Source organism: Balaenoptera borealis, assembly GCF_965194805.1.
Source record: "Balaenoptera borealis genome assembly, chromosome: 2".
Lineage (NCBI taxonomy): Eukaryota > Metazoa > Chordata > Mammalia > Artiodactyla > Balaenopteridae > Balaenoptera > Balaenoptera borealis.
In genome coordinates, this window is record NC_138867.1 from 181,881,365 (window position 1) to 181,898,064 (window position 16,700).

The 16,700-nt window shown below is 50.8% G+C and overlaps 1 protein-coding gene across 1 annotated transcript in view; it reads left to right on the plus strand.

Moving 5' to 3' along the window:
• The first annotated feature begins 71 nt into the window (after window positions 1–71).
• The window catches only part of SEMA6B (semaphorin 6B), a 70,539-nt gene continuing 53,910 nt past the window's right edge, over window positions 72–16,700 (plus strand). Inside the window, exons 1-2 of the mRNA XM_082379227.1 lie at window positions 72–238; window positions 779–892. The gene's annotated coding sequence lies outside the window, so the exon portion shown is untranslated. The remainder of the gene's footprint in view (window positions 239–778; window positions 893–16,700) is intronic.

The following is a 16,700-nucleotide window of genomic DNA, read 5'->3' on the forward strand; positions in this document are numbered from 1 at the left end:
GGTGGGACCTGGGGCGGGGTCAGGCAGCTCTGGGAAATTCCTCCGGAATCAAGAAAGGGGCCGGATGCAGGGGGAGAGGCCAACCCCGGGCTCCGTCCAAGAAATGAGAGGAAGGAGACCTAGAGTCAAAAACAGAGAGAGATGGGGGCCGGGGAGAGAGAAAGAGAGCCAAAAAGAAAAACAGAACAACCGCGTGGCTCTGGGAAGGCCCCTTTCTACCACTGGGACTCCGTTTAAAGTACGGCCCCGGGGAACACTTTACAGCAGAAGGACGTGGGAGCCCCTTAAACATGTAGATTGCTATACCTCCTAGACGGGCTGAATCTGACCCAAGGTTGAAGATAAATCTTTCTGGGTTGCGGGTGAGGTTTGTGGCAGTTGCTACGTGGACGGACCCTGGAGACCCCACCAGGGGACTTCCCAGATCCAGCCTCGGTGTCCGTGGGAATAAGCCAGCGAGATACGCAAGAGCCTCCAGGCCTCCAGCGGGTGGGGCAGTGGGGACAGCTGGGGCCCCCGGAGGATGCAGCTGTGAGTCCTGGGAACCGGGCCCAGTAGCAGCTCTCAGCTCCCCTGCTGCTCCATTTCCTCCCTGCATCCCCAACCCTGGGTCCCAGTTGCGGCTATAGGACCAGGGGGGCCAGAGCAGTCCGGACAACCAATGTATGTCGAGTCCTGCCCTGCACGTGGGGGATACACAACCCTGGCACAGACCTCATGAGGCAAAAATAAATGAAATGTCTCTTTATCTCATCCCCCCCTTTTTCTTTTTGGACAGGATACTGAGGCCCAGAGAGTGGAAGTGACTTGCCTGAGGACATGCAGGCACAAGTGGCAGGGCCAGGATTCAAACCCAGGAATGTTTGTCCCACCTCCAACCATCCACAGCCAGGTACTACCCTCTCCTGAGTTCAGGGTTTCTCATCCGGGGCACTATGTATTGGCATTTGGGGTCGATAATTCCTATGCACTGTGACATGGGAATAATAAAACCTACAGGGCCACAAATAAGAATGGATAAGGGGAGTTCCCTGGTGGTCCAGTGGTTAGAACTCCACACTTTCACTGCCGAGGGCGCAGGTTCAATCCCTGGTTGGGGAACTAAGATCCCACAAGCCAGAAAAACTAAAAATAAAAATGAGAAAAATAAAAGAACGAATAAGAAGTGTCCAGGAGGATGTGAAGAAATTAGAACCTTTGTACTTTATTGGTGGGAATGCAAAATGGTGCCGCTTCTGTGGAAAATAGCTTGGTTGTTCCTCAAAAAAACTAAACATAGAATTACCATATGATCCGGCAATTCCACTCCTAGATGTATACCCAAAAGAGTTGAAAGCAGGGACTCAGACAGGTATTTGTACAACAATGTTGATAGCAGCATGATTCACAATAGCCAAAAGATGGAAACAATCCAAATGTCCATCAACAGAGGAATGGGTAAACAAAATGTGATCCATCTATACAGTGGAATATAATTCAGCCATAAAAAGGAAGGAAGTTATTCATGCTATAACATGGATGAACCTTGAAAATATAGGTTTAAGATGTCAATCATAAGATGATAAATATTGTATGATCTACTTATATGAAGGACCTCGAATGGGCGAATCCACAGACAGAAAGTACAATAGAGGTGACCAGAGGCTGGGGGAGGGGGAGACAGGAATGGGGAGTTAGTGTTTAATGGGCACAGAGTTTGTGTTGGGGTTGATGGAAAAGTTCTGGAGGCAGATGGTGGTGATGGTTGCATAACATTGTCAATGCACTTAATGCCGCTGAAGTGTACACTTAAAAATGGTTACAATGGTAAATTTTATTATATATTTACCATAATTTTAGAAAATGAATAATGTAACATACCAAACCACTGAATTGTATGCTTTAAGTGGGTGAATTGTATGGTATATAAATTATGTCATGATGAAGCTGTTTTACTTTTTTTTTTTTTTTAGAACTTTTTTTTTATAAATTTATTTTATTTATTTATTTTTGCCTGCGTTGGGTCTTTGTTGCTGCCCGCGGGCTTTCTCTACTTGCAGCGAGCGGGAGCTACTCTTTGTTGCTGTGCGCGGGCTTCTCCTTGCGGTGGCTTCTCTTGTTCCACAGGCTCTAGGCTGCGGGCTTCAGTAGTTGTGGCTTGCGGGCTCTAGAGCGCAGGCTCAGTAGTTGTGGCGCACGGGCTTAGTTGCTCTGCGGCATGTGGGATCTTCCCAGACCAGGGCTTAAACCCGTGTCCCCTGCACTGGCAGGCGGATTCTTAACCACTGCGCCACCAGGGAAGCCCTTCTTTTATTTTTTAACTAATATTTATTCATTTATTTGGCTGCGTCGGGTCTTAGTTGCGGCATGCAGGATCTTTCGCTCTGGCTTGCGGGCTTCTCTCTAGTTGTGGCGCGTGTGCTCTAGAGCGCACGGGCTCAGTAGTTGTGGCGAGTGGGCTTAGTTGCCCCGCGGCATGTGGGATCTTAGTTCCCCGATCAGGGATCAAGTCCGAGTCCCCTGCATTGGAAGGCGGATTCTTAACCACTGGACCACCAGGGAAGTTCCAAAGCTGTTTTTCTTTTAAAGTGCCTAGCAGCACATCTGGTAATAATAATAACAATACTGTAGTTAAGATTTACTGATCGCCTACTACGTGCCAGTGACTGTTAGCACTTGACGTACATTAACTCACCAAATTCTCACAGCAACTCTGCGATGGAGTACAAGCGTCCCATTTCACAGATGACGGAAGTGAGGCTCAGAGGAAGCAACTGACCTGTCTGAGGCCGCTCAGCCAGGTCGTGGAAGAGATGGGATTAGAACCTGTAACACTGTGAGTCGGGAGCAATGTGTACAGCTCCTCTAGGTGGTCGGACATCCTTGGGGGTCTAGCTAGCGAGCAGGGGTCTGAAAAACAGACCAGGGGCTCTATCCAGGGTCGGAGGCTCATCTTGGAATTGGGTGCTTAGCCTGAGACCAGGGTCTCGGGATCTGGAGCTTAGCTCAGAGCTGGGGCTGAACGCAGCGTCGGGAGCTCTATCAGGGGTCAGTTTCAGCCGGGGAGCGGGGAGCTGGGTGGGTGCTCTATTCGGAGTGGGGGGCTCCATCCAAGGTCCCGGGCTTCGTAGCTGCGTCGATTCCTGCCGTGGCCGGCAGGGGGCGTGCTCTGCCCACACCCGGGGCCCGCGGCGCCCTAGCTTTCCCGGGAATGGGTCGCCCGGGTGGGCGGGAGATGTAGGGCGGGACAGGGCCCCCAAGTCCAAGTCACCCCAGGCCCTAGACCCATCCAGCGTCACCTGCACCCCGAGATCAGACCTTGCACCGGCGGGGCTGTGTGACTAGGAGCGAGCGACCCCCTTCTCTGCGCGTCTTCCTCGCGCCTGCGCAATGGGACCACAGTGGTGGAGGCGGCGGGGGAGATGGTAGGAAAGCCTGTTCTCCAGGAACCTCAGGGAGCCCCTTCTCCCCCGCCTGGCGGCTTCCCCGCAGCCGGAGCTCTTTGGGGACCGATGGTGGCGGTGGCCAGAGCACCACTCTCCCACGCCCCAGGCCCAGGCGTAACTCCCACGTGCCGCGATCCGTCTGTCCCCAGCCCATCTGTCTATCCCCGCAAGACCCTTCCCAAGGCCACTTAAGAAAGGGATTGGGTGTTCGGGTCCAGACGGGGGACGGGAGAAGGGGGCGAACCTTGCTTGAGCCTCTACCGCGGGCCAGGCCACGAGGTCCCGTGGAACTTTTCCAAAGGCACACTGAGCGTGAGGGGCTGTCTTCATCCCGGGGTCACGGGCTCAGCCTGGAGTGGGGACCCAGGGCCCGGGCGACCCCCCTCTCCCCCATCATCAGGGAGGCAGAAGGAAAGTGGGGCCGGAAGGTCCTAAGAACAATTTCAGTCCTGTGCCTCCGTCGCCCCCATCCCCCCCATCTCCCTCCCGGTGGCAGCGAAGGAGCGGAGGAGCAAGTCGGCCCCAGCGGGAGGATGTATTTACAAGCGCCAGCCGCGCAGACGCCAGCCGGCCGCCCGCGTGTGGGAGGCGGGACTCTAAGGGGATAAACGGCCAGGTGTGGGCCTTTGTGCGCGCGGGTGTATGTGCGGGCGCGTGTGGCTGGGGAGGGGATGGCTGGATCTGCTGCTGCTTCCGAGGGTAGTGAGCACACACACACACACACACACACACACACACACACACACACGCATTCCCAGCAGGAGGAAACTTCACTTCTTGGAGTCTCAGTTGCTTCATCTGGAAGATGGGTGCAGGCAGTCACAGCACCAGATTCAGAGATTTGTTAAGACTTCAGGGGCACAGTGCTGATGCTCAGCGGAGGCCTGGCACATAAGTCATGCAGTAATCATCTCCAGCTGTGGGAGCCCAGACTAGGCACCTGACCCCACCTGGGAGCCCAGGGTGAGATGACAGCTGAGCTGAGACTTAAAGAAAGAGCAGGAGTCGGCCATGGGAAGAAGCAGGAAGGAGGGTCCCTTTTATTCTTGGCTTACTCACTGACCTTGGGCAAATCATAGGTCCACTCTGAGCCTCTGTTTCCTCATCTGTTAATCAGACTCATGACACCCGCCTTGCAGGGCAGTTGCAAAGACTGACTGAGAGGATACAGGAAGTGCTTAACCCAGTACGAGGATGCATTATTATTTTTTGTGGGGTTGTGTTCCCTGCCCCCAGGAGCTCCCAGGCTATGGAGGAATAGGACATTAGAAAGGGTTGAAGTGCTGATGAAGGAAAGGCACCCCAGGTGTGAGCAAGGGTGCAGAGGTTGGGAAGTTCTGTGGGCCGACAGGGGACGGTGTGTGCTCCGATCAGACCACAGGGACCCTCAGGACATCAAACGTTGTATATAAAAATCCAGAATTTATCCTGAGGGCAATGGGGAGCGTCAGAGGGTGTTAGAGCCTGGACGAGATTAGAGTATGTACTGGAATATCTCTCTAGTGGCCAGTGTGGGGTGGACAGCAGTGGGCAAGGCTGGAGTTGGGAGGCCAGGGAGGAGGAGGCTGTGGGGAAGGAGAGGAGGTGCCCTGCCATGCCCTGCCCCAGTTGCACCCCCAAGGGGCAGAGGAGAAGCTGTTGGAGATCTTGAGGAGGGTAGACGGTCAGGCAGAGCCAGAGTGCAGAGGACCTGGCTGAACTGTCTTTCCTGGGGGAGATAGTGGGGGTGAGGGCAGTTGGGGGGGGTCACTGGCAAGATTCAGAATCCAGATGCTTGGGGACGTGGCTGGAGTTGAGGACAAGGTAAAGGCAAAGGGAGAGTCAAGGGCAGAGATTCGTGCTGAGCCTGTTTCCTCTATGACATCCCCACCCCCTCCTGGCCCCAGGCTCCGTGGATCCCAGCCCCCACAGCCTCCGGTCTCTCCTGGGGGATGCATCTCTTCTGGATCCCCGCGGGCCACCTGCTTCCCTCTGAGGCTGTGTCAACCCCACATCCAAACAAGCTGCCTTCTGGGACTTCCCTGGTTGGGACTCTGTGCTTCCAGTGCAGGGATGCAATGGACGCAGGTTCCATCCCTGGTCGGGGAACTAAGATCCTGCATGCCTGCGGCGCGGCCAAAAAAAAAAAAAAAAGAAGAAGCTGCCTTCCTTCCCCAAGGCCCAGAGAGACTGGCCCTGCTCAGTGAGAGGCTAAGAAACTCCCAAGGTCCCCTGCGCTTGCTCAGATCATCACCTGCTCCAAAACCTGCAGCGGCTCTAACAGGCTCTGCCAGGCCTTATCCTGGAGCTCCCCGCGCATCACCTCCCCCTCCCCCCACCTGCCACCCCCATCACCCTCCCTCCTGACAGTGTTCACCTAGTTTCTCGAGGACGCACTGCCACACCAGTGCTCATACCATTCCCTCCACCCTCAGAACCCTCCTAGCACCCCTCTACTCAGTCGGTGAGACAGCTCTACAAGGGAGTAGGTCTAGCTCCTTTATCACACAGACCCGGCTGTTTCTGGCTCAGACCAAGTAACTTCCTATCGGTGGATCAGCCTCAGTTTCCTTTTTTTTTTTTTTTGGCCGCAGCACGCGGCATGTGGGATCTTAGTTCCCTCACCAGGGATCGAACCCGTGCTCCCTGCAGTGGAAGTGCGGAGCGCTAACCACTGGACCACCAGGGAAGTCCCCAGCCTCAGAGTCTTTTATCTGCCGCCTTCACGGAGCTAACTTCCAGAGAGGCGTGAAACAGGAATGATGCAAATAATTTTAAAATTGCAATCATGCAGTTCTAAAAGGCAGCGGACACTCAGTGCAATGTGGGATCCTGGATTGGACCGTGGAACAGAGAAAAGGCACATTCGTGGAAAAACGGGAGACATCCAAAGGAAGTCTGGAGTGTCCCATCATCTTTTTTTTTTTAATAAATTTATTTTATTTATTTATTTTTAGCTGCGTTGGGTCCACTTGGCGGCCAGCGAGGGCTACTCTTCCTTGCGGTGCACAGGTTTCTCATTGCGGTGACTTCTCTTGTTGCAGAGCCCGAGCTCTAGGCGCAGGGGCTTCAGTAGTTGTGGCATTCGGGCTCACTAGTTATGGGATCTTCTGGGACCAGGGCTCGAACCCATGTTCCCTGCATTGGCAGGCAGATTCTTAACCACTGCACCACCAGGGAAGTCTTGCGTCTGATCATCTTAACGTGCCCACGCTGGTTTGTTCATTTGGACAGATGTGCTGAGGTTATGTAAGGTTTTTTTTTTTTAATAGATCTTTATTGGAGTATAATTGCTTCACAGTGCTGTGCTAGTTTCTGTTGTACAACAAAGTGAATCAGCTATACATATACATATATCCCCATATCTCTTCCCTCTTGCGTCTCCCTCCCTCCCACCCTCTAGGTGGTCACAAAGCACAGAGCTGATCTCCCTGTGCTATGCAGCTGCTTCCCACTAGCTACCTATTTACATTCAGTAGTGTATATATGTCGATGCTACTCTCACTTCGCCCCAGCTTCCCCCTCCCACCCTGTGTCCTCGAGTCCACTCTCTATGTCTATGCCTTTATTCCTGCCCTGCAACTAGGTTCATCAGTACCATTTTTTTTTTTTTAAACTTTGGGTTTATTTATTTATTTATTTATTTATTTATTTATGGCTGTGTTGGGTCTTCGTTTCTATGTGAGGGCTTTCTCTAGTTGCGGCAAGCGGGGGCCGCTCTTCATCACAGTGCGCGGGCCTCTCACTATCGCGGCCTCTCTTGTTGCAGAGCACAGGCTCCAGACGCGCAGGCTCAGTAATTGTGGCTCACGGGCCTAGTTGCTCCGCGGCATGTGGGATCTTCCCAGACCAGGGCTCAAACCCATGTTCCCTGAATTGGCAGGCAGATTCTCAACCACTGCGCCACCAGGGAAGCCCAGTACCTTTTTTTTTTTTTTTTTTTTTTTGATTCCATATATATGCGTTAGCATACGGTATTTGTTTTTCTCTTTCTGACTTACTTCACTCTGTATGACAGACTCTAGGTCCATCCACCTCACTACAAATAACTCAATTTCGTTTCTTTTTATGGCTGAGTAATAGTCCACTGTATATATGTGCCACATCTTCTTTATCCATTCATCTGTCGATTGACCTTTAGGTTGCTTCCATGTCCTGGCTATTGTAAATAGTGCTACAATGAACATTGTGGTACATGTCTCTTTTTGTATTATGGTTTTCTCAGGATATACGCCCAGTAGTGGGATTGCTGGGTCATATGGTAGTTCTATTTTTTAACATTAAGGGAAGCTGGGTGAAGAGTAGAAACTCTCTGTACTCTCTTTGCAACTTTTCAGTAAATCTAAACTTATGGGGACTTCCCTGGTGGTCCAGCGGTTAAGATTCCGAGCTCCCAGTGCAGGGGGCCTGGGTTCGATCCCTGGTCAGGGAACTAAGATCCCACATACCGCAACTACTGAGCCCGCATGCCCCAACGAAGACCCAGAGTAGCCACAATAAATACATAAATAATAAATTTTTTAAAATAAATAAATAAAATAAAATACCGCCAAAAGAGAAAAAGAAAGGCAAAAAGCAGGGGATTGTGAGTGCTTTTAGCAGGGAGCACTGGTACAGCTGGGGTGGGGAGGTAGGTGTGACCCTGAGATTCATCAAATGTGCGGGCTAGGGTGAGGTGAGGGGAAGCAGAAAGAACCACGGCATGTGCCAAGGTCCAGTGGAAGGAAGGAGGAAGTGGCAGGAGCCCGTGGCACGGCGGGTGGGGGCCTGCAGAGGGACAGTGGCCTGTGTGAGGAAGGCCAGAGAAGTGGCACCAGAGTGGGAGAGAAAACTCTCTCTTGAAGCTCAGGGAGAGGATACTATTCTGTCCCCACTCCTGTCCCTGGCACACCCTCAGTTTCAATGCCAGCTGCTCCCCTGGGACCTCCAGACCTTCCCATACCCTCTGATCTGGGTAGTCAATGCCGGGGCCACTTTGGTTGTTAAGTATCTGACACATCTCTGGTGTGGGGTGTATGTGAGGCGGCAAGTGGCCTATGTGCACACACGAGGGCATGCCACATGGCTGGTGTGTATGTACCCATGTCTGTACTGTGCTTCCAAGCTGGCTCCAGCACATGGCTGTTGGTGGGAGGCCTCAGTTCTTTACCACTTCGGCATCACCAGGGGCTGCTTGAGTGTCCTCTCAACATGGCAGCTGGCTTTCCCCAGAATGGATGATCAGAGAGAGAGAGAGAATGAGCAAAGAGAAAGCCACGTGCCTCGTATGTATGACCTCATTTCAGAAGTCACACTGTCACTTCTGCCGTATTCTATTTTTTAGAAGTGAGTCACTCAGTACAGCCTACACTCAAGAGGAGGGGAATTAGGCTTCAATTTTTGAAGGTAAGCATGTCAAAGAATTTGTGGGCATATTTTTAAATCACCACAACCTCCCAGATAAACTATCTGCAGCCAGAATCTTGTCTTGGGGTCTGCTTAGCACCAGTAAGAGAGCAGAAAATTAGATAAGTAAGGGAAGGCAGCCGATATAGGGTGTGTCACGAGCCAGTTGAGTTTCAGTCATGCTGAGGACTTCTGGGAGACAACAGTGTACACTATACCACACAGTTGTTCCTCCCCAAGAGGGAGGGAGCTGGGGTATCCATCCTCCAACTTTCAACCAGCATTGCCTGAGGGCTGCTCCCAGGAATATTGGCTCTGGGCAGAGAGAAAGCCCCACAGCAGAGTGTTTTAAGTGTTTGTGAGTGCTGCAGAGATACAGGGCTCTGAGAGCATCTGCTACAGCACACAACTCAGTGTGAGCCAAGGGGAACCAGCCCTGGGAAATGATTGATAATTATAGGAAAGACATCTCTAAACTGGGGAGACATCAGCTGGGATCTGCCAAGGGTCAGTCTGCGAGGTCTGTCTGCTTGACACAGAAGTCAATGGAGGACAGTAGAGCCAAGTCAGAGAAGGAGGCTGAGTTCTGAGGCCCTTGATCAAACTGTGCCTGAAGCCCCTGGACTTTCTAGCTTCTAAAACCTGTGGACCCAGCTGTGAGCCGGGCACTTTATGATGATTTTCTTGTTTAATCTGCCCCATGACCAGGCACAATCACATCCAACGTTCTCCTCCAGGCAGGGCCTGCATTCACATCACCACATCACCCAGAATTTCTCTCATCTCCAGACTTTTGCCCATACTGAGCCTGCTGCCAGGCACCGTTCTTCCTCACCCCTTTGCCTGGAGAACTATTCACTCCCCAGGGGTCATCTCAGAAGGAGCTTTTCCCTGACCCCCCTCCCCAGGCTGAATCTGGTCCTCCTCTGGGGTTCACAAAGCCCTAGGTGCCCCCCACCACACCTATGGTCCCCCTGTATTTTAGCAACCCACCTAAACGTATGCCTTCCCCACAGGCCTGAGAGCCCTGGGAGGGCAGAGCTGGGTCTTCCTTGTTCACTGCTGTGTCCCTGGTGCCCCAAACAGGGCTTGGCACACAGTAGGTGCTTACTAAATATTTGCTAAGCAACTTAAGGAGACCTTTCTTGGGACTTCCCTGGCGGTTCAGTGGTTAGGACTCCACACTTCCACTGCAGGGGGCACGGCTTGGATCCCTTGTAAAAAAAAAAAAAAAGTAGACTTTTCTCTCCACTTGGTGGCTGAGAAAGCAGAAAGGAGTCATCTAGAGAGAGTCACAGAGCAAGTGAGTTTGAGCCAGGATTCTAACCCACACCTGCCTGACTTCCCATCCTGCTCAGCACTTTCCCACACATTTTGGGCACTTCCGCGGTCCTCTCTGACTATCCTTCCCTCCATCTGACCAGCCTCTCTGGGGTCCCTATTATTTCCCTGAGATCTTCCCCCTCCCCGCAACAGCTTCCTGCAGGACCCCAGAGAGTCAAGGCAATCTGGGAGGGCTTCCTGCAGGAGGGAGCTCCCAGGCAGCGAGGTGTGTTGCGTCTCACAGCCTGTGAAGTGTGATGTTCCCGTTGGTTTGCTCATCCTCACCTCTCCCAGAGGCACAAAGCGCAGGTGGGAAATCTATTTCCACGGCTGTCCTCACACCCACCCGTCTGTCTTGCTGACTTCATCGGGGCCTGAGCAGGGGGTGCTGCTGACCTCATCCACCTTGGGGAGAGTGTGTTAGCAGAACCCTGACACTCTAAAATAATAACTCAGTAGCAGCACACCCAGCCAGAATCTGGGGCAACAGGCACCATCCGCGTGTTATCGCAGAGTCCCTGCTGCAGCCCCAGGAAGAAGGAGTTGTTAAGGTCCATCTTTAGCAGGTAAGGAAACTGAGCTCAGAGAGGGAATTCACTTGCCTAGGGACACACAGCGAGTGAGAGAGCTGGGACTGGTCTCCCTTCGGCCATTGCACTCCCTCTTCAATGCATTCTCCCTGTGGCGGCTAGAGGGCGTCAGTGAGCACCTGAGTCAAGTCTGGCCTCTTCCCTGCCCACAGCCCTCCAGGGTTCCCACCTCCTTGGGGATAAAAGCCCATGTCTTCCCCCTGCCCTCCCCTCCTCCCTCTCTCCCCCTTGATCACTCTGCTTCAGACACACGGGCCTCCTCGCTGTTCCTCCAACATGCCAGGCACAGTCCTGTGCCCCAGGGTCTTTGCACAGGCCTTTCTCTCTGCCTGGGATGCTGTTTCCTGAATATCTTCATAGGGCTTTTTCTCAACAGCTGCGGGCAAGGAGGGTTGGGGAGACTCCTGCTCACAAATGGGTGAAAGTATGGAAATGATGAAACACCTGCTGCCTTCACCCCTCCCCTCCTGGGGAAAGACCTTCAGCCCACCAGTGGGTTGTGGTCATGGGAAGTCCTTCCTTTTTCCCGGGCCTCTGTTTCTCAGTCTGTAAAGTGGACAGGTGACATTTCACAAACTTGTGCCAATGATTTTTTACATTTTCCCTTTTCCCCACACCTGTAATTAATATTTTCCTTTAAACCCGCTCACATCTGGAACATCGATACCCATAGGGGTTTTTGAAAGTCCTTTTCTCTTGGGTTTTTTTTTTTTTTTTAGTAAATTTATTTATTTTATTTTTGGCTGCATTGGGTCTTTGTTGCTGTGCATGGGCTTTTCTCTAATTGCGGTGAGCGGGGGCTACTCTTCATTGCGGTGCGCAGGCTTCTCATTGCGGTGGCTTCTCTTGTTGTGGAGCACGGGCTCTAGGCATGCGGGCTCAGTAGTTGTGTCTCACGGGCTCTAGAGTGCAGGCTCAGTAGTTGTGGTGCACGGGCTTAGTTGCTCCGCAGCATGTGGGATCTTCCCGGACCAGGGCTCGAACCCGTGTCCCCTGCACTGGCAGGCGGATTCTTAACCACTGCGCCACCAGGGAAGTCCTTTTCTCTTAATCACAAACGTGAAAGAAAAATCAGCATTTCTCATCGTAGATAGAAGGTAACTGAAAAAACAATTTGATCTGAATCTCACTGGTTACTGCCGCCTGCAGAGGCACTGATCCTGTGATGGGATTAGTGGGTAGAAAAGGCGTTACAGACACCCCCTCCCCCAGGACCCAGCTGAGACTTGGGGAAGATGGAAATGACACTTAAGAAGAGTCTTTGCAATGGGAGTTCAAGGTTATTTCACACCCTGCCAAGCACCCTCCAAAGTCATGTTATTTGTGAAAAAGGGGCACGCAGCTTTGGGCAACACTGGCCAGGTGTCGAGATGTCACCCCCTCAGGCAGACCCTCCCCGGTAGCCAACATCAGGTATTCTGTCTGCTTCATTGAATGTGTTTCCTCTCTGTCTCTCTCACTAGAACTTATGTTTCATGAAGGCCAGAATGATTGTCTGCCTTGTTGCCTGCCACACCTAGGACAGCTTGGCATACAGTAGGCACTCAATAAGTGTTTGTGGAATGAACGAATTTATCCATGTCGGCATCTCTTTGTGGTTGGCAGACTTATAATTCCCCCTCAAAAAAGATGTCCGTGTCCTAATCCCCAGAACCTCTGCGTATGTCACCTTACGTGGCAAAAGCGACTTTGCAGATGCAATTAAGTTAAGAATCTTGAGATGGGGAGGTGATCCAGGATTACCCGGGTGGGCTCAGTGTCATCCCAAGGGTAATTATAAGAGGGAGGCAGAAACGCCAGAGTCTGAGAACAAGATGTGACAACAGAAGCAAAAAGACAAAGTGAGAAAGATAGTAACAGTTTGAGAAGGACTTGACCAGCCTTGGCTGGCTTTGAAGATGGAGAAAGAGGCCATGGACCAAGGAATGCAGGCAGCCTCTAGAAGCTGGAAAAGGCAAGAAATGGGTTCTTCCCTAGAGCCTCCAGAAGGAGTGAAATCCTCAATTTCAGCTCAGGAGCGTTCAGGATGGAACCCAAGGGGGAGAGAGGCTAAGTCAGGACCCCTAAGCGCTCCACCCAGATCGGATCAGCACTCAGCTGGTATTTACTGGATGCCTATTGTGTGCCAGGCACTGTTCTGGATGCTGGGGATGCAGCAGTGGAGGAAACACATAAATCCCTGCCCTCGTGGAGCTGACATTCCAGTGGGGAAGACGTACAATAAACAATCCAATAAAATGCCTAATATAATGGCAAGTGGTAAGTTCTCTCACCAAACATGAAGCGGGTTGCTAGAGGGACAGGGTGTTCATGGAAGGATTCTCTGAGGAGGTGGCATTTGAGCAGAGACCTAAAGGAAGTGAGGAGGGAGCTGTGTGGATACCTGCGGAAAGAGTGGTACAGGCAGAGGCAACAGCATGTGCAAAGGCCCTGAGGCATTAACTCTGGTGAGCTGTTGTTTTGGGGACAGATGGGATACGATGGGAGAAGAATTGATGCGACTGAGTGCATCCATCCAGTGACCCAGCGATTCTATTTTTAATCATAGTCCTTAGGGAAATACTTTGCCTAGTACATAAAGAGATATGTAAAGACTGCTCACAGCAGCAGTGTTTGTAAAATTAAAAACCAGGAATTGACCTAAAAATCCATTGAGAGAACAGGCAAGTAAATTAAGGCATATCCAAACAATGGAATAGTGTAGAACAGTCAAAAAGGACGTAGTTAGATCTATACAGTAATAATTTCTAACATTTATTGAGCACCTACAATGAACCAGGTACTGTGCTAAGCACTCTGTGTGTGATAACAAATAGCATCCCTTAGAAAACGACCCTAAAACAACTACTAAAAAGTACCTGCTAGGGACTTCCCTGTTGGTGCAGTGGTTAAGAATCTGCCTGCCAATGCTGGGGACATGGGTTTGAGCCTTGGTCTGGGAAGATCCCACATGCAGCGGAGCAACTAAGCCTGTGCGCCATAATTACTGAGCCTGCGCTCTAGAGCCCTTGAGCCACAACTACTGAAGCCTGCGTGCCTGTGCTCCGCAACAAGAGAAGCCACCGCAATGAGAAGCCAGCACACCGCAACGAAGAGCTCGCAGCAACAAAAGACCCAATACAACCAAAAACAAATAAATTTTAAAAAATAAGTAAAATTTAAAAAAAAAAGTACCTGCTAAAAAGGAGAGAGTATTAGTACCTGTATTTTCCAAATGTGGGAGTTTTAAAATATGTCCATGAATTCTTTGACAATTTCTTCAAGGAGATGGAGACTAATTCTCCTCTTCTTGAGGGTGGGCTGGACTTAGTGACTGGCTTTTTTTTTTTTTTCAATTATTTACTTTTTGGGGCTGCGTTGCGGCTTCGCTGCGTGAGGGCTTTCTCTAGTTGTGGCGAGCGGGGGCGATTCTTTGTTGCGGAGCGCGGTTTTCTCATTGCGGTGGCTTCTCTTGTTAAGGAGCACAGGCATGTGGGCTGCAGTAGTTGTGGCATGCGGGCTCAGTAGTTGTGGCTCACGGGCTCTAGAGCGCAGGATCAGTGGTTGTGGCGCACGGGCTTAGTTGCTCCGCGGCATGTGGGATCTTCCCGGAGCAGGGATCGAACCGTGTCCCCTGCATTGGCCGGCAGATTCTTAACCACTGCGCCACAAGGGAAGTCCCCCAACCAATGTCTTGACTGCAACTTCATGAGAGACCCCAAGCCAGAACCATCCGGCTAAACCACTCTCAGATTTCTGACCCTTAGAAATAAGATAATAACTTTTTGTTGCTGTTGTTGAATTTATTTATTTATTTATTTATTTGGCTGTGCTGGGTCTTAGTTCCGGCACGCAGGATCTTTGTCGCTGCGTGCGAGATCTTCCCTATGGCATGTGAGATCTTTTTAGTTGCAGTATGCAGGATCTTTAGTTGCGGCATGTGGGATCTAGTTCCCTGACCAGGGATCGAATCCCGGCCCCCTGCATTGGGAGCATGGAGTCTTAACCAGTGGACCACCAGAGAAGTCCCGATAATAAGTGTTTGTTTTTTCAAACTGTTAAGTTTTAGAGTATTTTGTTGTTCTGAAATAGTGAGGAAACTGAGGCACAGAGAAGCTAAGTGACTTTCTCAAAGTCACATAGCCTTCACATGGCAGAGCTTGAATTTGAACCCAGACAGTTAAACATACAACATTGGGTGAAAAAAATAAGTTGCAGAATTATATATACCATGAGTACATTAATGTCTTTTTTTTTTTTTCCACACCACGAGACTTGATCTTAGTTACCCGACCAGGGATTGAACCCTGGCCATGAAAGTAGTGAAAGTGCGGAGTCCTAACCACTGGACCTCCAGGGAATTCCTTGTATTTTTTTTTTAATGCACAAAATAATCCTATTCACTGTTCATGGATATATGTGCTTGCGAGAATGTACATATATAAACGTTCTAACATTTTGTTTGTTTCTTAAAAAGATGAAAAAGACCTGAAGCAAATATGACAAGTGTTAACCATTTATTGTCAGCCCTGGGTGGAAGATACACAGGTGTTTGCTATATTCGTCTTTGCACTTTTCTCTCTTTTTCACTTTTTTAAATAAATTAATTAATTTATTTATCTATTTATTTTTGGCTGCTTTGGGTCTTCGTTGCTGCGTGCGGGCTTTCTCTAGTTACGGTTAGCGGGGGCTACTCTTCGTTGCGGTGTGCGGGCTTCTCATTGCGGTGGCTTCTCTTGTTGCGGAGCACGGGCTCTAGGCGCACGGGCTTCAGTAGTTGTGGCACGAGGGCTTCAGTAGTTGTGGCTCGCGGGCTCTAGAAGCGCAGGCTCAGTAGTTGTGGCGCACGGGCTTAGTTGCTCCGCAGCATGTGGGATCTTCCCGGACCAGGGCTCGAACCTGTGTCCCCTGCACTGTCAGGCAGATTCTTAACCACCGCGCCACTAGGGAAGCCCTCTCTCTTCTTCACTTTTCTCAAAATTAAAAGTAAATGATTATAAGGATGAGAGAAAGTCAGTCGTGGAGGACTTAAATAGGTGCAGAGGAAGTGGGAGGGCGTTCCAGCAGAGGCACCAGCTTCACAAAGACCTGGAAACATGGGTGAGCTTGGTCTTTTCGGGAAATGAGGAAACTTAGAACGAATGACCATACTACACCCTGGTGGCACATTTGAATTATGTACCAAGCCCCCACTTCAGACCAATTAACTCAGAATCTCAGGGCAGGCAAGGACAGGGTGGAAGGTGGTGGCAGGATTTAATAGCTCCCCAGGTGATTCAAATAGGCACACAGTGTCAGGAACCATTAGATACACAGTCCAGTGCAGTAGCCACTTAATACATGTTTGCTGAGTAGTAAATGAATTATTTGGGGAGAGTCATAGAGAAGGTGAGGGGGATGGGCAGGCCTTGGCCAGCCTGTCATTTGGACTTGGGAGCAGTTGGGCACCCAAGATCCAGTTCCCTTAATTGTACCTAAAGAATTGCCATCATTAGCCTAAGAAAATTCCAGGTGATGATAAGTGCTGTCAAGAAAATGCAAGAAGATGATGGGACAGGAAGCAATTGAGCAGCTTTTGGAGCCAGTTGGTCAGGGAGAGCTTCTTGGAGGAGATGACATTTAAGTTGACACCTGAAGGGTGAGCTGACCCTAGAGATGTGTGGGAAAGGTGTGCCAGGCAGATGGAACAGCAAGGGTGGAGGCCCTGAGGAGGTGACAAACATAGAAACAGGTGGTTGCCGCACAGGGTGACCAGGACTGTGATGGGGGACTCCAGAGGTGGCAATTCAGCCCTGTCACTCCTCGGCAAAAATGCCCCTCTCCCTCCGCTCCCCCTCCCCTCCCCCCATCCCTGAGAGGAACAGCACCTGAATAGACACATTTTTTTTTTTTTCCCAAGGGGAGAGAGAGTGAACACGATCACCCTACATCCATCTGATTTTAAATTTAGCCCAGTGCACATGGAGCTCAGTTCGGGAAAAACAAGAAGTTATAAAAATATAATTCCATTTTTCATCAC